This window comes from Anoplopoma fimbria, chromosome 13 (genome assembly GCF_027596085.1).
Source record: "Anoplopoma fimbria isolate UVic2021 breed Golden Eagle Sablefish chromosome 13, Afim_UVic_2022, whole genome shotgun sequence".
Classification (NCBI taxonomy): domain Eukaryota; kingdom Metazoa; phylum Chordata; class Actinopteri; order Perciformes; family Anoplopomatidae; genus Anoplopoma; species Anoplopoma fimbria.
In genome coordinates, this window is record NC_072461.1 from 3,704,861 (window position 1) to 3,731,077 (window position 26,217).

At 43.1% G+C, this 26,217-nt stretch overlaps 1 protein-coding gene across 1 annotated transcript in view; it reads left to right on the top strand.

Annotated features, from left to right (window-relative positions):
• The first annotated feature begins 7,156 nt into the window (after positions 1–7,156).
• Positions 7,157–26,217, top strand: part of fam222aa (family with sequence similarity 222 member Aa) — a 45,024-nt gene continuing 25,963 nt past the window's right edge. Inside the window, exon 1 of the mRNA XM_054611121.1 lies at positions 7,157–7,513. The gene's annotated coding sequence lies outside the window, so the exon portion shown is untranslated. The remainder of the gene's footprint in view (positions 7,514–26,217) is intronic.

A 26,217-nucleotide genomic window follows, 5' to 3' on the forward strand; every position in this document is an offset into this window, starting at 1 on the left:
ATCCCATTGTCCTTAGCATCCCTACAGATATCCTCACTTCTCTGTTTCTTTCTGTACTCTGACAGCTTTTGTTCCGCCTTTCATTTCCAGCCCTCGTCCTTTTAAGAGACAGACAGTAGAGAAGAGGTGTGTGTGTGTGTGTGTGTGTGTGTGTGTGTGTGTGTGTGTGTGTGTGTGTGTGTGTGTGTGTGTGTGTGTGTGTGTGTGTGTGTGTGTGTGTGTGTGTGTGTGTGTGTGTGTGTGTGTGTGTGTGTTTTTTTGGGGGTGCAGGGCGGGTGAAAGAAGGGAGCACTCAAATCCCAGTGGCTCTGGGGAGCTGTCAGAACTGATAGTGCTCTATCACTTGAGAACGGAGGTGCAAAATTGGGCAGAGCTGAGCACTGTGCAAAGCATAGTATGATGGTCCCTCTGTCCACTGGAGCCTGACTGACCGAGGCGGAGAGACATGGAAAGTGTTCAAACGGCTGCCTCACAACTTGAAATGAACAAGCCTAAGCAATTCAAAAATGCAACGGAGAAATACAGAAACTTGCAACATGGACGACAAAATCCTCTGAATTTTCGGATATTGTTTATCAACAATGCAAATCATTGACTGCAGCTACCTAATAGACTTACTCGCGTTCTTGTTGAGAGTTAGTTGAGAGATCAACACCAATCTTTTATCTGTACTCATATCGGATTGGAAACAAGGGAAACAGCCTACCAGCATTACTATTAATTAAAAGTTAATATCTTTGTTAAAACCATACAAATCCCAAAGTGGAAACAGGAAGAGATTTGAGAAAGTTACTGCCTCCAGCCAAGAAATTCTGTGGCACATAAATCCCTGTAAAATGCAAATTGTCCTATTTTCACTTTAGTTTTCTACGGATTAAACAAGCAAAATGCAATGTGTGAGTCAGTGAGCATTAGAAGTTCTGGAAGGCAGATGTTGTTTCTTTGGACAGTGTAGCTGTAGTTTTTGGTTTGTGGCACCATAACTCCCTTCAACACCACACTCAAGAAATAGAGTTTACTAAATTTTGTCACCTTTTCAGAATGAAAGCAGGACACACTTGAAACCCATTTAGAATAAACATATATCAAGGAACTTGGAAGTAGTGAGGATTTTAATCAAGTTCTATTCAAATTACTTCCACATTTTTCACAAGATTAAGATTTAATTAATACATTTTTCAGTGCAGATATCATTAAAACCCTTCTTGGCTACACAGGGAGGAGGAAGGTAAATCCAGATTATAGGTGGAAATTTAAAATGTTGTTTTTTTATGTTGTGCTTTTATACACATTGATTATATGTGAATGTTTGTGTTTTAGCTGTTCCCTAGGCTGCATTTTTATTAAAGTGGGCCTTAACTAAAACAAAGGGTATTCAGTGGCCCCTCACCTGTCACAGACACCAGTGCTGAGCTGACTCTGCATTGTGTTGTATTCAGAATGTGAAGCTCTCAAACAACAGTACGATTAGCTGTGTTCTTGGCAGACCTGCCTCAACCAGCTGCTGTTAGGAGGAAAAACAACAGCGTTAATACACTGTGTATGTTTGTGTTTGGTAACATGGACACTTTAATTACATCGTTCATATTTGGCACTTTAGGTTTTGTAAGATGGTGATATTCCATGTAATGCAAACTTTTGAACTTGCATTTAGAAAATGTACATAACTTGATGAATAAGAGGATATGATTTAGTGTGACGCTCTAAGCACCCTTTAAAATCTGTATGAGACGCACCGGGCTTTCAAGTGAGTACAGAGTAAACTCATCTTCGTCATCATTAGACTCTCAGAGAAAATGCTCCAGGAGTGAGATGACGTTGTATAAAGGCAGATAAAACCCATACAGGGCAGTTGGATTGGTTACGTTGTTAACTTAGTTTACGTACTTATTTTAAGCCAAACATGATGTTTTTTTCTAAACCTAAGCAAGTGGTTTTGTTTTAATTTACAATGTTTACCACGTGTTTGCTGCGACTGTGTGCTGGGCTGCCCATTACGTTAGAAGGTCTGACAAAGTGTCAGTATGTAAAGAGTTGGAATGAGAATATGTTATTTATTTTCTTGTAGAGTAATGAGAGCTACTTTTGCTCTCAACTTTAATACTTACTGGAACAACTTCCTGCATTTCGGTAGAACATTTAAATAGTTTAGGCTCTTTAATCTGTCTTCTCTGACATTCAAAGACCCGACAATGTGAAGTAAACAACATATCATTTCTGATCACCTGCATGTTTTATCTGATTCTTTTTTCCAGTTCCGTTTCTGCATTTCACACTCTTTGATAAAGCTGTTTTATAACTGAAATGTTGGCTTGTTAATGGCAATAACAGTCTCCACCCTAAAGCAGACTCATTCCAAACATAAAGGGCACCATATAACCTCAACTCGGCATGTCTGCAAGCAGTTTCCTGTGTGAACGATGAGGCTCCGGGTGGTGTCTCATAAAGACATCTCTTGACTGGTCACACGCAGGAAACCAGATGCTTTCGAGGGTTGAACCAAAACACTGTTCATGGAAACAGCCTTCTGAGACATAAACAAGTGACAGTCTTTGTGTCAGGTCAAATCAGGTTCACTTAAACTACATCTTGAATAAAAAACAAGGTTACAAAGCACTTCACAGAGAATCACTCTCAACCAAAACTGTTTAGGAACACCTTGTCTTTTGTACAAATGAGTGGCAGACTTCCTGTCAAGTCAACTACATTTCACCTTTAAAACCCTGATGTGGAAGACTTGACAATTAATTGAAACAAAACGAAATAGAACCAAACTTTTAAAAACCTGTTGAAATATCACCATGCTGACAATAGCAAGGCTGTGGTAAAACGTTTTTTTTTTTTTTTTTTTTTCTAAAATACCAAATAACCAACCTTTTCTTCAGGTTGCTCCACAAGCAAGGAGCCGCAATAGCAAACACATACTTCCTCTTCAGCGTCAGTGTGAATGTGAGATTGCCAACAGCCCTCTGATGAGACGGAGGGATGTTGTAAAGATACTAAAGTTCAGGAGTAACACTTCTTTGTCTGGGTCTGCGTGGCTGCTCTGGCCTCTGATCTTTGTCCTGGCTTCCCCTCCTTTCCTCAACATTTGGCTGTCAGTGTGAAGTTTCTGGGGAGACATCTATTTGCCAATTGCTGAGACTTAAAAAATTGCAAAAGATGCTTGTCTCGTCAAGCACTTGCAACACTTGATAAGTGCTTACTCATACAGTAACATTGTTGCCAATAGCCTTTGACTTCACACTAATAAATAAGTAAATAAATAAACTGAAGTTGGCCTACATGGTATTCATTTAAGATGTCGATCATGTCAACAGGACAGAGAAGTCTTGGTCTCAACTGGTGTCTTGGTTTATATGATGGTTTTAGCTTCAGGCCTTTCGCTCAGCTCTCTGCTTCCATCTTAATCTCTTCTCGCATCTGTCAAAGACATTTAACGCAACACTATAGAGCCTCAACCCCGCGTAGTGGTGGTGTCATCCACGCAACATTATCCCCTCTTATCAAGCTCTTCGTCTTCTTTCTGTTTGATACTTCATGCCCTTGCTCCCTCTCCAGTCTACTCTTCTTCCCCTGCCACCTCTGGCTGCCCCACGATCTCATCCTGCACCTCTGCGTCCTCTAACCACTTGACACCTTTTCAGATTCATCCCCATCAGTTGGCTGACAGCGCGCATTTCACCCGGAGGGCACAATGCAGCGATCCCTGCGAATCAATGGCAGATAAATCAATGCTATCTCTTTTTTCCATGCCTCTGCTGCCATCGATTTTTATTTTTTTTTTCTGTTACTTTGCTGTTTGTGGAGACTTGAACTCTGCTCAATTAAACTGAGTTCACTTTCAGGAACAAATTGTAACAGCGTAAGGCTTTCAGCTCGGAGACAGACACTAATGTTAGCTCTGGACGGGGGCGTATAAGAGCTTTATTTATGAGATGCCCCGTTCAAGCAGAAGCTGCAGCGGTTTTTACTGAAGCTGAACCTGGATTTATTGGTATTGTGAACCCTCTTTCAGATGAGTCATGCCAAAGGCTTTCCTTAACAGTGAAGTCTTTCATTTTGAACCAGAGCTAATACCTGAAACTGAGACAAGGCAAATATCCTTTGATCATATTTAGTAAGAGAGATGGATGCATAATTAGCATGTGAATAACCATTGCTTTGGTGTTTTAGCAAAACGCTCATAGGTTTCTTGGCAGGGAAATATCTAATGTGATTTCATATCCAATCTCCAGGCTCTAGATCCTGTCATTGGGAATGATTCCTGGGGAATGCACAGACTCAGACATATTATTTTGAAAACTGCATTTAATATAGCCCAGAGAAAATTATCCACTGTGATATTTCACTAGTCTCCCCCATAAATAATTCATTGTTTTTATGTGCCCTCATGCTGCCTTGGGGATTGGAACAGCTGAGTGTTTTCACAACGTATTTGTGTCCAATCTTCTGCGAATTGGGCGTACTCTAATCAAACCACAGTAAACATGCCTTGAATGTTTGTTGAGTCATCTGCTTATCAGCTAATCAAATGGCTTATTTGCCTGCCTGCCTGCCTCACTGGAGCACAACACATCTCTGGTTGAGTATTTTTCAATTAATTGTTCATCTGTTTGATTGACTATGCAGCGGTGGTGATATGATTGAACTCCACAGGCTTTAATGTATGCTCTATAGGTCCACTGCAGCAATGTGATTGCAGGGAATACATTTCAGGCATCATCGTTTTACTGACCCAGGCATACTTTTTGTCACGTAAGTGTAAGACCACACAAAAGGTCCCCCGTATGTACATGTACCTATTTTACTGTGAAAGAACTAGCATGAAAGTGCAAGTCATAGAGAGAATTTCAAAGGCAGAAGCCAGGATAGCGACATGGGGCTGCCAGGGATTGGTGAGCAATCAGATAGGGCAGAATTGATGACCTGGCTCAGGATGGATTTCTTGGAGCGGGCTGCCAGACCGAGGTAATACTTTCAGGCTCTTATCAGCACTGGCATAAGCTGAGTGCTGCATCACCCACTTCCCAGCGTCAGCTTATTATGAGAGTCCATGATGTGTGATTGCTTGTACTGCCTTTGTGTGTTCTGAGGTCTGTGTGCACTGGACACAGTTGAGAAGAAGAAGAAGAAGAAGAAGAAGAAGAAGAAGAAGAAGAAGAAGAAGAAGAAGAAGAAGAAGAAGAAGAAGAAGAAGAAGAAGAAGAAGAAGAAGAAGAAGCGCCTCTGTCACAGCAAACCCTCCACTTCCTAACTGTTGTAATGACATTTTGCAAAAATAGGTATTTTGCAAGGTTTCCTGTGACTCATATAAGCTGAAGGTGTCAGTGAAGGAATTCTGCAGAGTTAAGTAGACAGGCACATATATGTCATGCTTTTTAAAAGATTGTCTTGCTGAAATATATTTAGGTAAGTCGTTGGAAGACATTATCAATGTTCAGGAACATAACTTCTTATTATACATTTAGTGAAATCCTGCGGTACTATAGATCACTTAATAAATCTGAGCTAACATAGGACAATAAACTCTGCTGTTCACACAGCAGGGACACTTCTGATAATAAAAACTGATTATTGCCAGGCTTATTATCCGTATGTGATATTTCTCCTATAGGAGTTCCAAACCAATTAAGTTAAATAGCATTTTACAGTCGCCAATTCATAAACAATAGATTAGTTCTGCATGGTAATCACATTTAATTGTATTCTGGTTGCATGATCATGCTTAATGTCTCCCTGTAGACCAGCTACAGAGCAGAGGACACATCTGCAGGTTTGAGTCCAGGTCCTCCCATGAAAGGATGGAGCCTTTAACCTTTAACTAGCATATAGTAAGAATATAGTAGAATATAGTAAGTGCTAACTGTTGTAGCACTTACTATATTCGTATTAGTCTGTTGCAATTATTGTTTTCGTAGTAATTTGCCTCTGCACTATACTTTTGCTCTGGTTTATGCTTTAAGATGCTTGTTTAAGAAAGGAGATGCACTTGTGACTTCTGGTGACTGAGGGGTGGCTGTGGCGTAGTGGAGAGCAAGGTAGTTCTCCAATCAGAGGGTCTGGTTTGGATAAAAGCCCGGCTTAAGACACTTAACCCCAAGTTGCTCCTGAAGGCTTGCCATCGGTGTGGACTGATGTTGCTGAATGTTTTAAGATGGTGGCACCTTGCATGGTAGCCTGTCATCAGTGTGTGAATGGGTGAATGATATGTAATATACTACTGACTATGCTCTGGATAAAAGCGTCTGCTAAATGACTGTAATGTAATGTAATGTAATGTGACTAGTAGTTCTCTTGAATACCTATGTTGAAGACACTTATTGTAAGTCTCTTTGGATAAAAGCATCTGCTAAATGACTGTAATGTAATGTAATGTAACTAGGCTGCTGCTGCGGATAAAAGAGTGATTTAAAGATCTCAATCTTCCATTCTGCATTTTTTTTTTTTTTTTTTTACTAAACAACGTGGTTTTTTTAACACGCTTGGACGCCGAGCATCTCTATAGTAACAGTCTTCAATTACAGATGATTGGCCAACCCGTGGGAATGTCTCTGTCCCCCCCCCACTGCTGTGATTGGTCGGTGGGCGGTCTGTGCAGCCTGACAGTCTGCAGCGTTCCGGGTTATTGTCAGTCTCGGCAGCTCGGCACAAGGGCAGGACCGCAGAGCTGCCTGGAAGCTGCTAGCTCTCCGTTCACACCATCACACATCTCCATCTCTTATTTGGTTATTACACCACACAGAGTCTCTCTCGGCTTTGCTATCGAGGTCACTGCACAGCCTCTGCAGGGAAATCTGGGTCTCGATCGGAAGAGGAGACATCTCGGAGACTAAAGTGACGGAGAGCAGATTCCTGGTCGCTGGGATTTCTTACATCACTTCTACAGGATATTCCAGGCAGCTGGCCCAGCCTTGGTACCTTCACACCATCACTGCTCAGATACTAACATTCATGATGCATTTCCACCTAAAGTCTCCACTTTAAACCCGTGCGTAACAGCGGTGGATTTTTTTTTTTTTTTGAAATACTGCGTAGCTGTTCAGCCATCCAGCCTTTTTTTTTTTTTTTGCATTGTCAGTGTTATTTGGAGATATATATCTGTGTAAAAGAAGAGACAAACCAAGGACCTTTTCACTTTGTCCAAGGAGGATAAACGTTGAGAAACAGACGCGCTCTCGGTGCGCAATCCTTCCGAGGACGCTCCTGAAATTGCCGACCTGCTCTTTCGTCCTCGACAAAAAATTGGCAAAGGAGCCAAAGGAGAGAAAAAATAAATAAATAAGGCAAAAGCTTATTAACTTTGCACGCTAGAGGCTAGAGTGTGGGATATATTTGCTTTGCATACCATCGGAAGAAGAGGATAAACTTAATCAACATTTGACATCGACAAAAGCAGCTGCTGGATTCTTGGAGAACAGAATGAATCCTTTTTAATTCACACAAGTATGAAGCAGATTGCTCAGTGAATGCTACGATCTGCATGGAGTTCTAGTCTACGGAGCAATTTATGGTGAATATATTTTATGGTCATTTCTTTTTTCTTTTTTTTTTTTCTCTTAAGTCTTGCAGATTCAGAAAGCTTTGGGTTCATTCCTTGTAACCATTAATGTAGTTGCTGCCAGAGCCCAGCTGAATCCTTTTGGGATGGTAAATAGAGGAACAGCAGAAAATAATGAATGTTTGTCAAAAAAAAAAAAAAAAAAAAGAAATGCTCCCTTGTCCCCCAGGATGCTGCCCACATAACGATGTCTCAGGTTTAAACCCTTTGTTTCCATGCGTGACCCACAATAAAGCAAGTGTTGTAAAAATGGACTTGTTAGAGAGCCGCTCCCGAATGGCTTTAGGAAGTGCTTTGATGTGTAATATTGGTCTTTTTCAAGTATGGGTAGCAATTAAGTGAATTGTCGAGGGTATCGCACCGCAGACAGGGATATGAGTTGCTCATCTGCACACGTCACTGCGTGTGGGGAGGGTGACTATAGTGACTGCTGCAATTAGTGATTGTTCACCCTGGAGTGTTAATGATGCAATCTCGTTTTATAGTGTGCCTGCATATTGTGACAGGCTTTTTTTTAATCCGGGGTAATTCATAGAGATGTGTGCAGAACGCTGTAAAACTTTTCACTTTGAGCTTGGCCACACGGATGATGCTCTGTGCTGCATTGAGGTCTGGAGGCAATTTGTCATTGTCCTGTGAATTCTTCAGCTAATGTGTCCTCTGCAGCCGGAGCCTGGTTGCAAATAGACACGTCTGATTATGTTGAATGGAACTGATGCCCCATGTTTTTATTTGAATGTGAATGCCAGCAGCTGATAAAGTTTAGTCTGTTTCCACTCCACTGTGAACTTTGAGCCTCATGGGTTGCTGAGGTTGCTTTGCAATATTTAGCTTCATCGCTCACACGGCACATAAATGAGCCTGCACGTTATGCTGACTGTGCAGGGGAAAAAGCTGCACACAGTATGTTTTATCATTAGACTACAAGCATCCTCAAAATTGATCTTCCTCACTGGCTCCAGTCATTCTCTCTCCAGCAGCCCCGCAGACAGGCAGCTCGCTGAATGTAATATGGGCCCCTACAGCAGGGCAGGCGCCCCCACAGTCAGGGCACCTGCCATCCTGGCTGTATTGAATAAAACATCCAGTGATGTATGAGGCAGGGGCTGCACCCGAGGGGGCAGAACTGCCTCATTTACTTCCTCCACTCTGCGCCTATGACCTGCTGAGCAAATTGTGCTCATATTAGCTCTGCGGCTGCTCCTCACCTAAACAAATAGTCTTCCCAGCATAATGCTTGCCTTAACTCAACATGAAGGTTGGACAAGGCAGGGGAGAACAGAATGGCAAAAAAAAAAAAGCTTTAATATCTAGGTCACTGAATTACCTTTTGGAGTTTGTAGCTCTTGTTTTGCCTCTTTATTTTCTGGCTTGATGTTAGATCTTTTTTTTCCTGTAACATTGGACCTTCAAGTGTCCTGCTGCAAGTCTTAACTCACATTTCATCTCCTCTGTGTGTTCTCTTGCTTTCTTCTCACAACTGTCTAACAATGGTAAAAGGCCAGAAATAATCTTAAAAAATATTAGAAAATATTTGTTCACACATAAGCAATTTATTATTTACTAATGCACTTGCTGATAAAATTATGAAAACCTTAATTACTAAAGTTAAATCTAATCTACTATACTTATCTATGCTGGCAGCAGCTGAGAGGTGCAGAATATATTTTAGCATCGTATTAATAAAAGCCTAATACACCAAAAGAAGCCTGACTTTTTTTTCCTATCAATTTGCAACTGAAATTGCATATCAGTTTGATTGATTGATAGCGTTTGGGTTCCTTACTGTATTCTTTGCTTATTAAAGCGCCTGCCTGAAGTGAATAAGTGAGCTTCACTCATGAATATCGTTAAAGTCACTGAAGTTTAATTTCCTGCGCTGTGTATTAATCTTTTTTAATCCCTGCATGGTTTGATTGTCTCAACACCTACCCAGAGGCAGCAAAACTCATTTTGGCACTTAAGATGACTAAAGTAGTAGATACAGTGTGTGTGTGTGTGTGTGTGTGTGTGTGTGTGTGTGTGTGTGTGTGTGTGTGTGTGTGTGTGTGTGTGTGTGTGTGTGTGTGTGTGTGTGTGTGTGTGTGTGTGTGTGTGTGTGTGTGTGTGTGTGTGTGTATTTACCCACCCCTGAATATATATATATATATATGTCCATTCTTATGTGGACTCTATAAATGAAATAACATTTTGAAATCTGATTTACTGTCCACAAAATCCATTTGTAGATGTAAATAATCATGAAGAACATTTTCTTCTCCTGTCAAAGAAAGGAAAAGACAGGCGCTCTTGATTATCTGATATCCTAGAAACATCCTAGCATCTTACTTCTTAATATCACCAGACACCTAAAGGAACATGAATGTTTTCTCTCAAAGCCATGTCACCAGCAGCTCATTAGAAGCCTGATCAAAGTGTTTCACTTCAGGAAAATTCGACAACAGTCCATATTTGAACACTTTTCATGTGCAGGCAAACATAAAGAGACGTGCCCTTTCTTGTACTTGTACAATATTACATGATTTAATATAAACTCTGTTGTCCCTGCAGCGAGATTTGTCTTGCACATCAGTAACAGGATGTGGAGACAGAGCATGGAAAAAATAAGCGACATGAAACAAAAGCATTACGCAGAAATTATTGTGGAGAAACAAACACACCCTTCAGCCAGTCTGCAAATGCATAGAGGTGAAAACATTGTTCAGTTTGCAGCAGAGATTTTAGTGTTGATGGGCTTTTAAAGGCGAGATTAGCAGGAACGGTTCTGTTTGTTAATGTTGTGTTAGTGTTTGTATTTCCTTGATGTAGTTAGATGCTACAACACATCAAACTGCACACTGTATATTTTACTGCTGGGTGATTTACCCTCACTCTTATTAGCTTCATGTCACACAAATAAATACACACATTTTAAACAAACGTGTCAGTGATTGTCTATAGACTCCAGGCACTTGATTGCATACATGCCCCCCCCCCTGCAGTGTTTCTGATGAGTGCTATGTGTTAAGCGAGATGCCGTGTGGTTCTCGGCTCGTTACCCTGCAGATGATTTCCTGTTGTTTAGGCTGTTGTAAAAGGTTTGTCTGACCACAGGTATGCTCATGCGATCCAATCTGCTTTCATGGTAGATGTTGGCAGCTCTTCATCGTGGTTATCGGTAGCCACTTAGCGCGTGACGGACAGCGATCCCCTGACCTCCTCCCCCCCACTCACCCCCTGTCAGACTGAGTGGAAGTCACGTCTCACCAGGCTCGAGGTTAATATGTAGCCTTTAATTTGGAAAGGTTAGTGCGGTGAGTCCGATTTGTCTGTTTTGAAAATGCTCTTGTGCGTGTGAATTATATTGAAAAGGAACTGTGCAGTTTATGTGTGGTTAATGAGTACACCAGTGTAGAGAGGCAGAGTGCTGTGCAGTTTACTCCATAACCCAGCCAGAAAAGTGAGGGGAGGCATGCTCCTTGTAAAGTGTTGTTGGTGGAAGAAAGAGAATAAAGCAAATCTGACAAGCTCTCCAACAGCGAATTTGCTCTCCTTAAAAACAATGCCGCTCTTGCCTTCCTCATGGTCACATTGATTTGTTCTGGGTGACAGTGCAGGCTGCTGTGAAATCACCCCAGCGCCATTGATCTCAAGGAGAGTAGGAGGAGGAGAGGGAATGAGAGCCTGGCGACAGTGAGCAACATGGGAAAATCCTCAGTGTGCCCCCTTCAACCTTAACCAGTAATAAAATGAAGGCCTTGGTTTCTATCAGATCAGCTTTGCCCCTGCTGTACTTCTTCAGCCACTGTCTCGCGGTCTGCTCTGCGCTTTGATTTGTTTTGGAGGCCTGTGCGTGCTGTTTGATTTGCTATTGTTGCTCGCCATGTTTCACATTATCAGCTGAACTCTTTATTGCCACTGTTTTCCATGCCAGAAGCAAGAGTGTTTTTATCTCATGCAGGCCTCTGATTAATCTCTCCCTATATGCTGGTGTACTTTAATCTTGAATGGGAGATATCTGATTCTCCTCGGCTATTGAGGAAGATCAAACTTTAATGGAACAAGGAACTGCACATCATCCTAATCTCCATCTCCTTGAGTTTTGGTTGACTGCTCTCCCTCTGGCTTTGTAGCTTTCTGCAGAAGCAGGGAATACATCAGACAGATAAGGTGTTTGCTCGTCATGCTTTGGTAATTTATTCCTTGTTGACTATGGCCACCACGTTACATCTCTTCTGTTTGATTACCTGGTTGAAGGAACAGCGGGTAAAAGCAGGGGAATTGATTGACACTTACAAATGGCTATCCTGTATGACCCAAAATGTGTGAAACTTTCCCACAAACTTTAATTGGGGTTTCTTCACAGTTCAGTCATTCCACAGGAAGAAAACGTGCTCGCCCTCTCTCTCGTTATTGACATGCAGGAGATAAGGCCATGTGTGACCCACGTCATCATTCTATAATAGCCTGGAGGAGAGAAACAGTCAGCTGCATGGATGTATTAAGGTTCAATGCGTTTGATTACCCCACAGTCAATCCAGGAATTAGCTATTGACCGCTATTTCCTCCATTCAGTTCCTCCCTATCACTGAATAATGGTACACATTATGCTGACCCGCATCCGGGCTGTGACTGGCTGAATGCATATTGTTGCAAATGGATAACACTTATGGAGTGTCACACCTCCCACAGACGGTTTGTGTCTGTGACAAAAAGAGGCTATTACCCAATTCTAAGGCGGTTGCTGTAAGGTAATGAAATTTCCACTGACTGGAGAAAACAATGTTGTCTGGTCTGGATTGTAATTGCAGAAGCCACCTTACCATTTTCCTGAGTTCAGCGTGAATGCAACACGATTTAATAAAACTCTGGAGATTTTTATCATTTATTGCCAGGCCTGGCAGTCGCATCAGGGAGGGTGAGCTGAGGCTTGCACAGATAGAACTCATTCAATTTACTTGTTGAATTTTAACCAAGCCGGAGACCATTTACACGGGAGCCGGCATACAACCCATAGGGAAACGTTTATGCGTTTGTATGGGGCTGATGCAGGTCAGCTATATTATTAACATAAAGCAACCATTTCCTTAATCTAAATGGAGGAGCAGCCTGGAATTTCCGTCATTTTCTCCTGTGTTATTATTTGTGTCAAGAAAGGCTTGGAAATCCGTGGGATATTAGGCCCCGAGGCCAAAGAGCTTCTGTGTGCCTGCCTCCACTCACATACAAAAACATAGGAACATTGACATGAGGACATGTATGGACACACACACATACAGACACACCACACACACACACACACACACACACACACTCTCTAGCCCTGTTTTATTACCTCCTGCCTGCTGCTGGAATTGCTTTCCTCCCTCGAGTGAGCCAGGCAAAGCCGGCTTTATTGTGTTAACCTATTTGTGTGTCAAGAGCGATTGCAGCGTTCTTTATCTCTGTTTGTATTCGGACGGGGAGACGGCAGAGAGAGAGCGAGGAGGAGGGAGAGAGAGTGGCGGAGGAAAAGAGGGAGAGGGGTGGGTAGGGTGGGGGGCGTTTGCACAGGAGCCAGGCAAGCCAGCGGAGTTAGACGGATGGCCGGTCACCTCGCTCCACTCTGGAGGATAATGACTGGTTGCTTAGCAATAACCCACCACCACCCACTTCCAGACTTGCATCCAGAGTAATCACTTTTTTCCTCTAAAAGATTTCATATATAATTATAAACCCTTGCACTGCCGGTCTTTGAAATCTGCTTTAATGGGACTTTTCATTTATTTAGCAGAGTGGGTTGAGGGTGTGAGCTGGAATTGGAGCTCCTGGTTATTGTAGTGTTGTGTGTGTGTGTGTGTGTGTGTGTGTTGTGTGTGTGTGTGTGTGTGTGTGTGTGTGTGTGTTGTGTGTGTGTGTGTGTGTGTGTGTGTGTGTGTGTGTGTGTGTGTGTGTGTGTGTGTGTGTGTGTGTGTGTGTGTGTGTGTGTGTGTGTGTGTGTGTGTGTGTGTGCACAGTATATCCGCTTTGTGTTAAGCAGTTGGTGGAGTTTGCCCGGGATTACGACGAGGCCAAAGCTATATTTCCTACTAGATAGCTGCTGCTGTACAACCTTTGACCTATGTAATGCTGCAGTGGCAACGTTGCATTCAAATAGATGCGTCTGCACACACATTCGCATATTCCCGTTTTTTGATAGGCGAGGCTATGTGTGCTTCTTCTTGTGAGCTCTTAGTTTTATTAACATTTTTATTGAGTTGAGCAAATTGCTGACCTTTTGTGGCATAATAAATAGCCTGGCCTGCTTAGGAAAAGAGAGTTTTGGCGGAAGTGACTGGCGTCAATCCAAGCTATTTAACTAATGATTTGCAGTGTGTTTATTCAGCAGGTGACAGCATTTAATACTGTAGAGTGTTCAAACTTTTCACTTCTTTTTCAACTGCTTTTTCAAATCTTACTCCCAACCTGCACAGTTCTCCAGCAGGTCTCCATCATTTGAGGTAACTGTGATTTTAAGTAGCAGGACAAAGGTGTCATTTCTGAACATGACCCCAATCTGCTTTTCATCACCAGCAGCTACTGATGTTGGCACAAAGTCCAGATTCGTTTTAATGCTTAGCCAATTATCCTCTTTTTTTTCATCCCCTCTTTTATGAAGAAGTAGAAAAAAATAATTTAAAATTCCTCGTTGAGTTCATATTAAATTTGTTCTTGTTTATGATGATACAAAAGTTGTGGATGCTCAAACAGACCTCGTGGATCAAGTTAAATGTTTTTACTTACACCCGTGCAGCCAGTTTGATTTGGTATCGCATTAGACTGTTCATTTTTGGAGAGGAAAATTAGAATTCACCAAACAATCTGTTTTGTTAATGGTGCTTCTTCAAATAATGTCAGCCGTTTCTGATATTTACCCATCTGTGCTCTCTCTCCATATCCCGTTCGGTGCCATCTTTCCTTATCCAGGCTCATGCACCATTGCTAAGAGTGACAGCTTTGCACGTCCTGGGAACTTCATACAGATAAACTAAACATACAGCGCTATCCCCCACCCCCATCTCAGAGGCATGCTTCTGTGGCTGCGTCTATAGGAACAGCTGTCCAGCTGTCACCGCAGCCAGCCAGTCAGCCGCTCTCCAAGGCAACATCTGTAGAGACTGAACGCACAAGGGCAGCCTGCCGTTCTCTGCTCGTCCCCAAAGACCATGAAAGTGTGTCAAGCCTTTTGGCTACAAAATACCACTGACCACGTCAACCGTATCACTGGGTTTTGATTGAACGTTATCTACTCCTGTGCCACGTAAATAAGCTCTGCGAGGCATCAAACTTAATATTTTGTCACCAACTTCCAGTGATCTGTCACTGAAACGATTCAAATCATTACAACAGTTCTTAAAAACAAAACATGCGACTGTGTAGCCCAAAAAAACCCCAAGCACATTATGGTATCCATTAATAGTCATCTGCCTCTGCATGGATGTGTCTGTGTGTGTGTCTGTGTGTGTGTGTGTGTGTGTGTGTGTGTGTGTGTGTGGGTAAACAAAATCCCAGCGAGCAAGGTGCAATGGCCTGGAACTGACGAGAACCCACTGGGAGAGTCTCTCCTTGATGTAGCCCCCCGCTCCCCCTCCCCACCATCTTTTCCTCTTGGCAGCGGAGCGATGGTGAAGCGGGGGGGGGCACAGAGCCGTGTGAGTGGGGAGATGAACAGAGCAGCGGTCCCCTCTGTCAGCCACAAACTAGGATCAGGGAGATCACATGGGACTCTCTCCTGGGATGAGCAAAGGGAAGACGGGAGAAAGCAGCTGTTCACTGTTTTTCTCTTACTTCTTCACCAGCTCACATGTGGGTTTTTTACCCTCTCTCTCCCAGGCTGTCATTAGCTTCAGTCATGATTGGTTTTTTTTGGCAAGTTTGTCCTTAAAGGAGAAAAGGCTTTGCGTGTTGCCTTAGACATAGATGAGATGAAAATGTGCTATTTGAATGTGTCATTATCAATACTGTGCCTCTTCTTGTTGTCTTTAGGAACTTTTAAAGCTCTTGATTTCTTCATCAGTCCTCTCAGGCATACTGTGCTTCTCCCCACAGACAGCTGTAGACTCATACAGGCTCTGGGCGAAGTTTGATGGATCCTGTTTACTGGAGCTGAGAGAATGCCTGGGTATCTCAAATTAAGTGTCACTTAAAGCTTGTCTTTTAGTCAGCTTTCCATTCCGTTCCCCCATCTCTGGTGACAGCACCGTGCTGCCAATTGTAACAGGGATTGAGAGGAAGACATTTGGTGATTACACATTCTGTCATGATTGAGGGGTGAAGCCAGCAACTCGAGGCAAAACCAAATTCCATATGGCTGCAGTGAAATCTCTCCACCCATAGTGAGTTACACTCAAACAGCCCCTGTCCCGATGACAGGGAAATCGCCTGCTCATGACTTATCGTTTTATCATTCAAATTTACCCCATTGATGCTTGCTGCTGTGATTGACAGCTGGGCTTGAAAGCCACAGCAATCTCAATTGAGCTGCGGCAGCCAGTTGGTAACCGTGACAATGGTCTCTCCTCTTTGCCTTGTTTTCACACTTTTTCTGATGTCACAGAAACCTCACTGATTGCTTCTCTGCCAAGACAGCATCCTATTAATCTTTTAAATAAGGGCCACAGCTCGGCAGCATTGTTTGCAGAAAACCGAGAGGACCTTGTGAGACCACACTGAAAATGAAAAGGGGGCAACTGGGGCTGAAACCGCGTCATTTTGGCAGGAAAGCCAAGCTGCCTTAAAACCAAGGATATTAGAAATCTAATAGCTGCTGTGGAGATAGATGGTGCTGAGGTCTGAATATAGACGGTGCTCTCTTGCCCCACCTGAGAACTCTGTGGGCTCTCTTGTCTTCCGCGGCTCTCAGCTTTGCTCGCCAGGTGCATTCTGTGCTTTCATCTGCATCGTGGCACTCTGAATAAAAGCTTCTGTGTTTATGGTCATTTCCTTTTTCTGTCCACTTATTGATCCCTTTCAGTGTGGTTGGAACAGGCTTTATGTTTTTCAATTATGGCCTTCAAACAGCATAACAGCGGCATATTCTGAAATGGCAAACCATTGATGTATTGTGATCTGACTGAGAAGAAGTACAGCTAAACCCTATGTCCCTCAGTACTTAGCTGACAATTTGTTTGAAGCAAACACAAACAAGAATACAATAACGATTTCCTTGCACAAAGGTATGTTTCCAACAACCCAGAAAACCTTGCATCTCGCCTCTGTCTTGAAAAGGTTTTCTGCACTCTGAGTTCATGAACTAAGCCTTTTTTTATGTTTAATTAGGTGTGATTTGTGAACATTTCCCAATTGGTAGGAAGTCTTTTTGGAGTCTCTGTACCTTCTTGTCAAGTGGTTGTTAATGGAGGCTTGCTGCAATGCTCCTCACACCTTCTGCTTTGTAATGAGATCCTTCCTGTGCAAAATAGCCCCATAAACCAAACCTGTCAAGGATGAGGAACATTTGGTGGCTCAGAAGTTGGGATGTTTACGACATATAAAGAGATTCTGAAGTTATAGGATCATCGTATAGGCCTACCTTCCATGTGTCTTTGTTTCGTCTCTTGCCATAGAAACCCAGTGAGGCAGGGCAACTTGGATGACTAATTGACTCCCAGGTCAGAGCCACATGATAGCAAGACTGCTGTTCAATGGAAATGGATATACTTTCCCCTACAGAGAGCTATGACTGCTTTGTGATAATCTGTGTGATCACGCTCCCGTGCGTGAGCATTTGAGCATGTAGCTATTCATAGCAGTTCACCCTCTGTCTCACAGTGATTTCTCCACTTTAAAAAAAACGAGAAAATTGATTCCATTAATAATATCTTCAGAACAATACAACACCATTGTTTCTATAGGCTTTATTCTGGTTCTTCCTTGTAATCTCACGTGGTGTCCTGAGGGCACTGCGACTGTTTTGCAGTTTCCTACTGCCTGCTTAGATAGCCTCACTGCAGTGCTTTTTTAATCCAAAATAAAGTTCTCTGTTTTTGTGCACAAAGACAAGCAAGTGTCTGTAACTGTTGGTCCTCGAAGTGTGCGTTAAACTGCGAGTCTGTGTTTCCTCTGAACATGCAAATGTGTGCATGCATGGCTGCCTTTTTGTTCTTGTTTGCAGGTTAAACACAAACCCTGCTGTCCCAGATTCCCACACAAGCCCCGACCACCTGAGTCTGATCCCCGCAGCCAGCCGCGAGCCTCCTCCCCTCCTCCCCTCCTCCCCTCCGCCCGTCATCCAGAAAAGATTCTCTCAGTTCCTCCAGTTTCAAAGCGCTCGCATAGCTCGACTGTGTCGAAGCATGCCCCTCCTCCATGACCCCTCCTTCTGGAGACGGCACTCTTGACCTGCTGCCCCATTGTTTCCAGCAGGGATGGATGGGGAGCCGCCCCTGCCGGCGCGATCCTTCACTCAATAGCTGCTCCATCTGTTGACTGCGTGACTCTGGGTTACAAGCGGGGATTTTGCTCCGTCTGTGCAGGGTGTGAAAGGACCTATCTCAGGGGGTTTCCTGAATAGGGTTTTAAAACTGCAGTAGCAGGGTGTTGTGATGTCCCTCACACCCCACCCCTCCACCCGTCATCAGCCCAACACAGCCGGCTGGGTGTGTGCAGGATGAGAGGCCTTCATTGTGCCTGTTCACAGGCCCCTAGGCAACAGGGTCACCTTGTCCCCAAACAAATGCTGCCCTCAGTGGGATTGTTGGCACTGCATGTCTGTGTTTCTCTGTGTGTGTGTGTGGCTGTGTGTGAGTGTGTGTGTATGTGTGTGTGTGTGTGTGTGTAAGGGGGGGAGTGAGTATTTGAGTATAAGAATGCATCATCGGGAAGAGGGCAGAGGCCTTGGCTGCGAGGACATTTATCTAACATCTCTGCCTTTCACATCAAGGCCTATTCAGTGGAACCGTCTGCGTCAGGCTTTCAAAGGGCATCACAGACAGAGAAACACTCTCAGCTGCTTTACAGGTCAAACTGCTCTCACTGAGCATTTAGACCTACGTGCCTGCTGATGTCATTTTTTTTTATCTTGTATATACGGCTTAGAAAGAAAAAAAAAAACTTTTTGGAAACATTATCAGTGTTGTCTCTCCTGAATTTGTGCTCCCCGCACATGAAAAACTAGAAGAGCGCTGCTTAGGCTTTGAGGCTGGTCTGGTCTGTGGTTTGTCCACTTTAATTGAGTGTTGTGAACCAAAAACAAATCCTTGGCTGTTTTGACTGCTGGTTCACCTTCAGTAATTAATGGGCTAAAGTCTGCCAGACATTAGTGCTGAGGTCCTGTGTCTGTCTGCGTTTTTATTTGGCATTTCCTCTATAGTGAAAATAAGCAGGACACTTACCTCTGGGATCCTATTCTTTCTCCTGAGAAACATTTGCATCAACTAAATGAAAAATCTGTTTTTAGGATGGTTTTTGCCTTTCGAAAGATTATTTTATTACATTACAGATTCAAATACTTATTATAACATATTTATTTACTATCTAGACTTTTATAAACTTGTTTCTCTCCTTCATGCCTTAACTTGCCTTTGACAGTCTAAATAACTCCTGCAGTTTAATTCAATTCTCTGTCTTTCGTTTCTATCTAAAGTGGATCCTACAAGCACCCTAATCTGCATTGTTTCCTTCTCCTTTCCTTTAACACAGAGCCACAGTCAGCCACAGCTCCACCAATGGGGCCCGAACCCCTCAGCTGTCACATGATGTCCCCAACACACCATTACCTCAGTTGAGATGATTAAAGTAGCAGGATCCACTCTTGTCATGTCTCTTGCAGATGTTTCACCTCCACCTTTCTCTCCAGGCCGAGTAAAGACAAAGTAAGCAACAGTATCAGGCAGAGTAGCAGGCGGTTGGAGCCCCCTCGCCAGACGAGACAGAGTTACAGGAGGGGGCTTACTGAGTGGAATGAGTGGAGGTAGAAAACTGCAGTGACAGCAGAATGAATAAATTGAAAAATTCTCTCATTGTAAATTGTCTATCGCTCGTGACAAACGATCTGATAGGCGAGCGGCCCGGGTTTCCGACGCATCCGTCCCAATAGAGCTGTGAATAACTGGTCTATCTCCACACTGCTTAGCACTGGCCCCGCACTTAATAATTCATACAGTGTGAAATATTTTCCCCGGTACAGATATGCCAAAGAGCTGCCGCCAGCAGGCGGGGGCGGTAAGGGGGGTGTCCCTACGGTGCTAATTTGGGGGATGGTGACGTGCATAGATTTCTAAGGGGGCTCTAGTTTAGAAGAAATGCCTCAGACACATTTGCTCTCCTGTTTGCTCTGTCTATTGCAAAGAGCTGAGCTGGAGATGCAGAGAGTGAGCGAGAGCAGATGACATTTAACTCATGGCTGATCTGCCAGGAACCAGGAACAGAGGAGGGACATACATTTCCATTTAAGCTGACTGAACACAGTTATCGGTGACTGTGGGCACAAAGGGAGGCTGTAAACCCGCTAAGTAGTTTCTGCTGTTAGCTCCAGCTAGTGTTGTGGTCATAGTTGACATCAGTGGCAGTAGGTGTCTATGGACACCTGGTCTATGACTCCTGTTTCCATCAGGTGACTCCTCCTGCCACAGGCTCCTGCAGGAGCAAAGCAGCCAAAGGCAGCTCTCATGGTCCCTGAACCATTGTCCCCTGTATTCAATGCGGCTCACACATCTTTATTCTCCACCACAATGAACCCTAAGCAGTAATGGCCATGCTCACATGTGCGTGGGCAGATTTGACTCGTCTGCGATAGTGTCATGCCATGTGTGTCCCTTTTTGTGCAGCAGTTCTGTGTGGCTCGTTCTGAAGCGCAGTCCTGTACAAACTGGGTTTTTATGGTTCGCATTCAGGCCCTGATACCAATTACGCAAACTATTAAAAATTTAAGGAGGACAGTCTTTTATAATTTAATCCTAAAGTAATAGATTCTATTAAAAATGCATGAGAGGAGCTTTATAGATGGAGCTAGAATTAGTGTCTATCAAAGACTCCAGTCAAGGATGCAGGGGGAATGGACGGCAAGAGTGGTGGTATTGCCTCATTATTCAAATAGGATATGATTACCATAGAGCAGGAGTCCCTCAGAGCTGAAGCAGAGCTTGCCGGCCACTGTGATCACAAACAGGAGGGGTATGGTCGGGGCTCCTCAGAGGAAGCTCTCCCTTTTTCTGGTGAAATGAAACTGCTTTTAGATTTCCTGTTTTAACTTTCACAAATGGGATTCGCAGTGACGCGTGATTTGTTGTGCTTTAAAGCATTTTGTTGTTGAACTACTCTTTGTCTTCTATGGTTTCCCCTCCCTGGTGTTTCACTCGAGTTGTTGAGTCTTGTCCTTGCTGAAAGCATGTGGAAAGTGTTCAAGCATGAAAACAGGAAGCCTGCAGTGTTGTAACTTAATGGCTCATGCAGCAAGCAGACCTTTTACTGGCCTTGGTGTTCCTTGGTTTACCCCACAGAGCTTCCTGGACAGGTGAAACGCAGAGTGAAGACTTTCCACAATTATGTGTTTCACAAAGCAATCTTATCTGCAGTGTTTCACTTTTAAAACTTCAGGCATTTTGTACTCCACTTTATCCCACTCTAGCAGGGACGCGAGCTAAACAGTTTTTCTGCATCAGAGGTTTTTATAGAGTACAGATAGCAGTTGAATTTCACTCTGTTATTGTGATTTGCTTCAATAATTACAGGTAGAGAACGGCAGTGATTCAGATACCAAAACAGCCCATGAAAAGGCGCCGTGCTTATTAATGGGCTGCGAGAAGTGGATTGAAAAAGCCAATAAAAACTGGAACCCTCATGAAGCTTATATGGATTTTAAGTTCTGCCTCTGAGGTAAATTCCTCTCCTTTTTGATGTAATGGTTGCCTGTTTATGGAATAAATCCAACAGGGCTTAATCGATCATCTCCGTGGAAAGGTCAAGAGGAGAAGCTCTGGTGTTTGAAGTGCTTATCCCATGGAGAAGTGCCAGAAATGTGACACCTCCTCATGAGTGGGCGGCGGCAGGCAGATTAGTGACGGACAGGGTGGCCCAGGGGGATGATTTAGGGAGATTCAGCTCTAAATACTCTGTGTATATCATAGAGAGAGAGAAATTATAAACTGCCTCCCCCAAATCCCTATTTTCAACAGAAAAGCATATTAGTAGATCAAAAAGAAAATTTTAAAAAGGAGTAGATAAAAAGAAAATGAGCGGGGTCACAGCTGCTGGTGAAAGGTCATCAAAAGTTTCTTCTCTTGTCCACACTTTCTGTCTAATGTTGCTTGAAGTTACCAGTCGGTTTCATCCCTCTGCAGTCTAATCTAATCTGGAGTGGGTGGCTTTGGGCAGCATCTGTGCTCCGAGTTGAAATAGGGCTTTCTCTCTGCCTAATCCTCTATCCAGGGATCACTCAGTAGGGTGAAGACAATTACCAGCCTGCTCTCTCATGCTAATGGAATCTCTAACTAGATCTTACAGAAAGAGGAGAAAATAGATAGAGGAAGAAGGGAAGCAGGGACAATGGCGCAGAAAGATGACCCAACTAAAATGGGTTTTTAGATTACCATTTAATTATTGATAGAGACCCAGTTGTAAGGCCTAAGGTCAGGATTTGAAGAGCATTTTCTGAGAGAGGAGATAGATTATCAAGTTATTTTGGTGTGTGTGTTGAGGGGTGTCGGGCCAGGAAGTTGCTGAGACGGGACTGATGTCACCGACATATCAGCAGCTGTGTGCCAGATACTCTGCCTTTCACCTTTTTATCACCTGCCTCCAGCAAGGTGTCTGGAGTGGTTTTAAATTGCATTAATATGCAGGAATTTATAGATTGCCTCCCTTGGCATTTCTGCAGGGAGGGGAGGAGAGTATTACAGTCTCCATCTGCACTAATTACTGGGTCTTGGCAGTGTTACCTGTCTCTTGTGAAGGACAAACCAAGGCACCAAGCAGTAACACACTGAGCAGAAGGAGCTCATCTGCTGGGGAGTCTTCAGAAAGAAGGATGTCTCCGGGGCGTTTTTACTCTGGTATGTTTGATGTGTTGGGAGCCTTGAGTACCATTTTTAAAAAAAAAAATCCCTGCTAGCAACATCAATAAACTAAATGACTTGGTCCAACTTCCTTCATCTAGCTGAGAGAGAGAAGCTAGCAGGCTCTGCACCTGATTTCAGTGACAGTTGCACGTTCACTCAGACTGTTGAAGTTAAATGTATCAGCATATATCTTCTGTTAATCCCGGTGGAAACTTAAATTGACTGACTCCAGTGTGTCAGAAGATTTAAAGTCACGGCAGCTCAGGTGTAAATCTGAGCAGGTGAAGATCAGCCCTGTTCTCCTGGAAGTGTAGTTCTGAGACCTGAAACGTGAGAGCAAAACTTTGGACTAACAAATAAATCACAGGAGCGACGAAATGTATCCAAAATACTTAATAAGGGAAAAGATAATCAGTCTCCACATATGCCGTTATCTCCGTGATGACCTGGCTTCTCAATTCTTTCTCCGTGGCTGGTCAGACTCGCTGATAACGGGAACCCTTATCGGGTTGCATTTGTCATGGAAAGCGACTACCATTTTAAATCAGTACAACCTGCCCATTTTTTCACTTTGCCCAAACACTGAGCAGTGACACCAAGACCTTGCCAACTCTTTGCACTTCAGGTATCTCACTGGCTGCTAGGTTGCCAGGTTTCTGCATCAAATCTGCACACTGCGTTTCCTCAGCTGACGGTGGGTTTCTCAGGTTTCTGTGTTTGTCTGTCGCCTGTCAGAAAGACTTCTTGGATTGCTTCAGCTCGACAACATCTTGCTGGTGTTTGTGCCATCTGTGCCTTTAGCCAGCAGGTGATTACCAACCGCAGACTCACCTCCCACTCTGTCCAATTGGATTCCCTCTGTTGGCAAGGCCAGGGCCGGCTTTGAGAGGGAGCAGGATGACAACAGCTGGATAGCACACATTATGGAGCAAAGGGAAAGGCTCGCTGAGTCTCGGTGACAGAAACTGCAATGTGGAGAAAATATTGGGAGAAAAATGCCTGCTTCCTTTTCCCAGCAAGCTTAGCTGTGAGCGCTTGTGTCATCCTCTCTTTTATAGTCCGTAATATCCAGCAGAGCAAAAATGGCTTTGTCACACTTCAAATATATCAAATGAGATCAGTGTCAACATTTCGACGGTGCACTATTTGATTGCCTTTTGGGCTTCACAACACACTAATGTTATGCATGACTGACTATTGGATCTATGACACCCTCCAGAGAAAGGCGGCGGAGTACTCCTTTGGACCATGGGAATTGGGGTCACCTTAGGCTCTGCGGAGAGCGATGTTTGGAGTCAGGCTTCAGCAAGTGAGAGAAGAAATCACATTGTTTGAATTTAATTATATTCCATTGATTTATTGAACACCCATTAATAAGCATACATTTCGAGGCAGGGCCATTTTGCATGAAGGTTTTCTCTCTCTCTCTCTCTCTCCCTCTTTTCTCTCGCCTGCTCACTCCATTTCATCATAAATTGACATAAGCCTTTCTTTGAAGTTCAGGAGCCAAGCTGAGGAATGACAGCACAACAAACAATGAACACAAAACAAAAAGACAATGAACACTGTTTGAATATTCAAGTGAGCCGCCATAGGATGGGTAGAGGGAAAAAAGAGCCCTTGTTTTATTGTTTTTGCGTTAAGCCGTGAATGGACCTGTCTGAGACAATAAAGGATTGTGTCACATTGGGATAAGAAATTTTGCAATATCAACAATGCTTTACAAATGGTATGTAATAAGGTTTACTGGGGAAATATAAATCCTAGCATGAAAACCAAGAAAGCGCAGCTCATTTTTCACATTTGGCTCAAGTTAGTGTGGAGAGTTTGTGATTTATGAAAGTCCTGCCTGGTGAGGCTGTATCTGCAGCAAAATTCTGTTTTTTTTTTGTTTTTTTTAGATTGATATAAGATTAGTTTAATGCAGCCAAATTTGTCTTCGAGTAATTTCAATTTAAATTGTCCTTTGCAGAGGTATTTTGTCAACAGCAGTCCTTTGGTGCATCCTCAGGTGTATCTGCAATCAACATTTCAGTAAACTCCACAGCTACCCTCCACATCTATTCAATATGTCACGCAGTATGTAGCAATAAGAGGAGAAGAGGATGTGTTTCCCCTGTGGTTTGTCTGACAATGTTAAGCGACGCTCTCATTGCTCAAAGTCCCTCGCTGGCATCAGCAGGTTGTAAGAGCACCTTGCTTGTATTGTGCTGGAAACCAACAGATTTTACTGAGGGGATTCTCTCAGCATGGGGCTGCAGGCATGTGTTGGGATTCAGACTGGTGATTGGAGCACAGGATACACAGCTTATTAAATCAGAAATACAAGGCTTTGTCAATTTGATTAGTGAATTTAGTTTGTTGTAGTGGTGTTTTACATCTCATTGCTCTTTGCTCAATTTTAATTTTGATCAAAACAAGAAAGTGTGTGCCACTATTTTAAGCTACAAATAAAATATTATATTTCTTGTGATGTACTGTGCATTTAGACTATTGTCACACTGCTAATTTTTGTGTTTCAGTGTTGAGCTTCAAGCTTTACGGTGGTTTCTATTAAATAGTTTTCCATGCTCATTTTAGCTTCAGTTATTGTTAATATATATCAGTTCTCGCAGCTTCTACTAGAATCTCCTATACCAGTTTTTTTGCAGCCTGTTTCCCTCACATCCTTGACATGTCTCTCCTCTGTCAAGTTTGTAGTATGACACACAAACATTTGTGAAAGATCATTATCTTATTGGTGGAAACAAATATACTTTGTCAAAATGTTCATCCAGTGTTACTAAGCCCTCTGAATTAGCTCTCAGGTCAAGCAACATATGTATGTATGTTGAGGGTACTTGTATGTTGATTTCAAGGTCAAGCTGATCAGGGCTTAGCTCACGTTATGCCCCTGTGCACTGCTCAACTTTAGTGTAGGTATAAGAAGAAAAGACTTGCAAAGCTAATTCTGTGGTGAACTCTACCTAAAGCTGCACATCTAATACTTCAGAAAATTGCTGTCTCTGGTTGTTTCTTCTATGATTGCAGTGCTTTCCTCACTGGCTTGGTAAGCGATTGTAGTAGATAATTAAGTCTGCTACAACGTTTCAATATGTGGAGATTTATTTTATTTCAAAACCACACAAAGAAGCAGAGTATGTAACAAATCTGTGGTGCAGGTGCCAGATGTGGACAGAACCGTGTGAGCTGGACCACATTGGTCATACTCACTAGCGCCTAATACACCTGGAGGCTTGTATCTAACAAGACAACTTGATTTGTGGACATGCCACACTGAGGTTTGAATTTGACCTTGAATGCTGCGAAGGTAGGGGCTGGAAATGTATAGTTTTTCACAGAATAAAATTCTCAATTTTTCATAGGAGCTTCAAAAGCTCTCTTCCCAGTATTTGTAACACTTCACATGAATCTGAATTTAAATTTCATTCATCTTAATTTGCTGGATTTCAGCTATTGTCATTTTCTACATTTTGAATGTGGTTGCCACACAGTCATGAAGGCTGGCTTCCTTCTGAGCCTGTTATTTACCATAAATGAAACTTCACCCAGCAGAAAGATGCAGCAGTTGGCTGTGAAGTCAATTAGTCCTCATTGCTATTACAGGGTTGACATTAGTCTAGGCAGGCGTGTTTTGATTAGAGATGACAGACGACTTGCTAC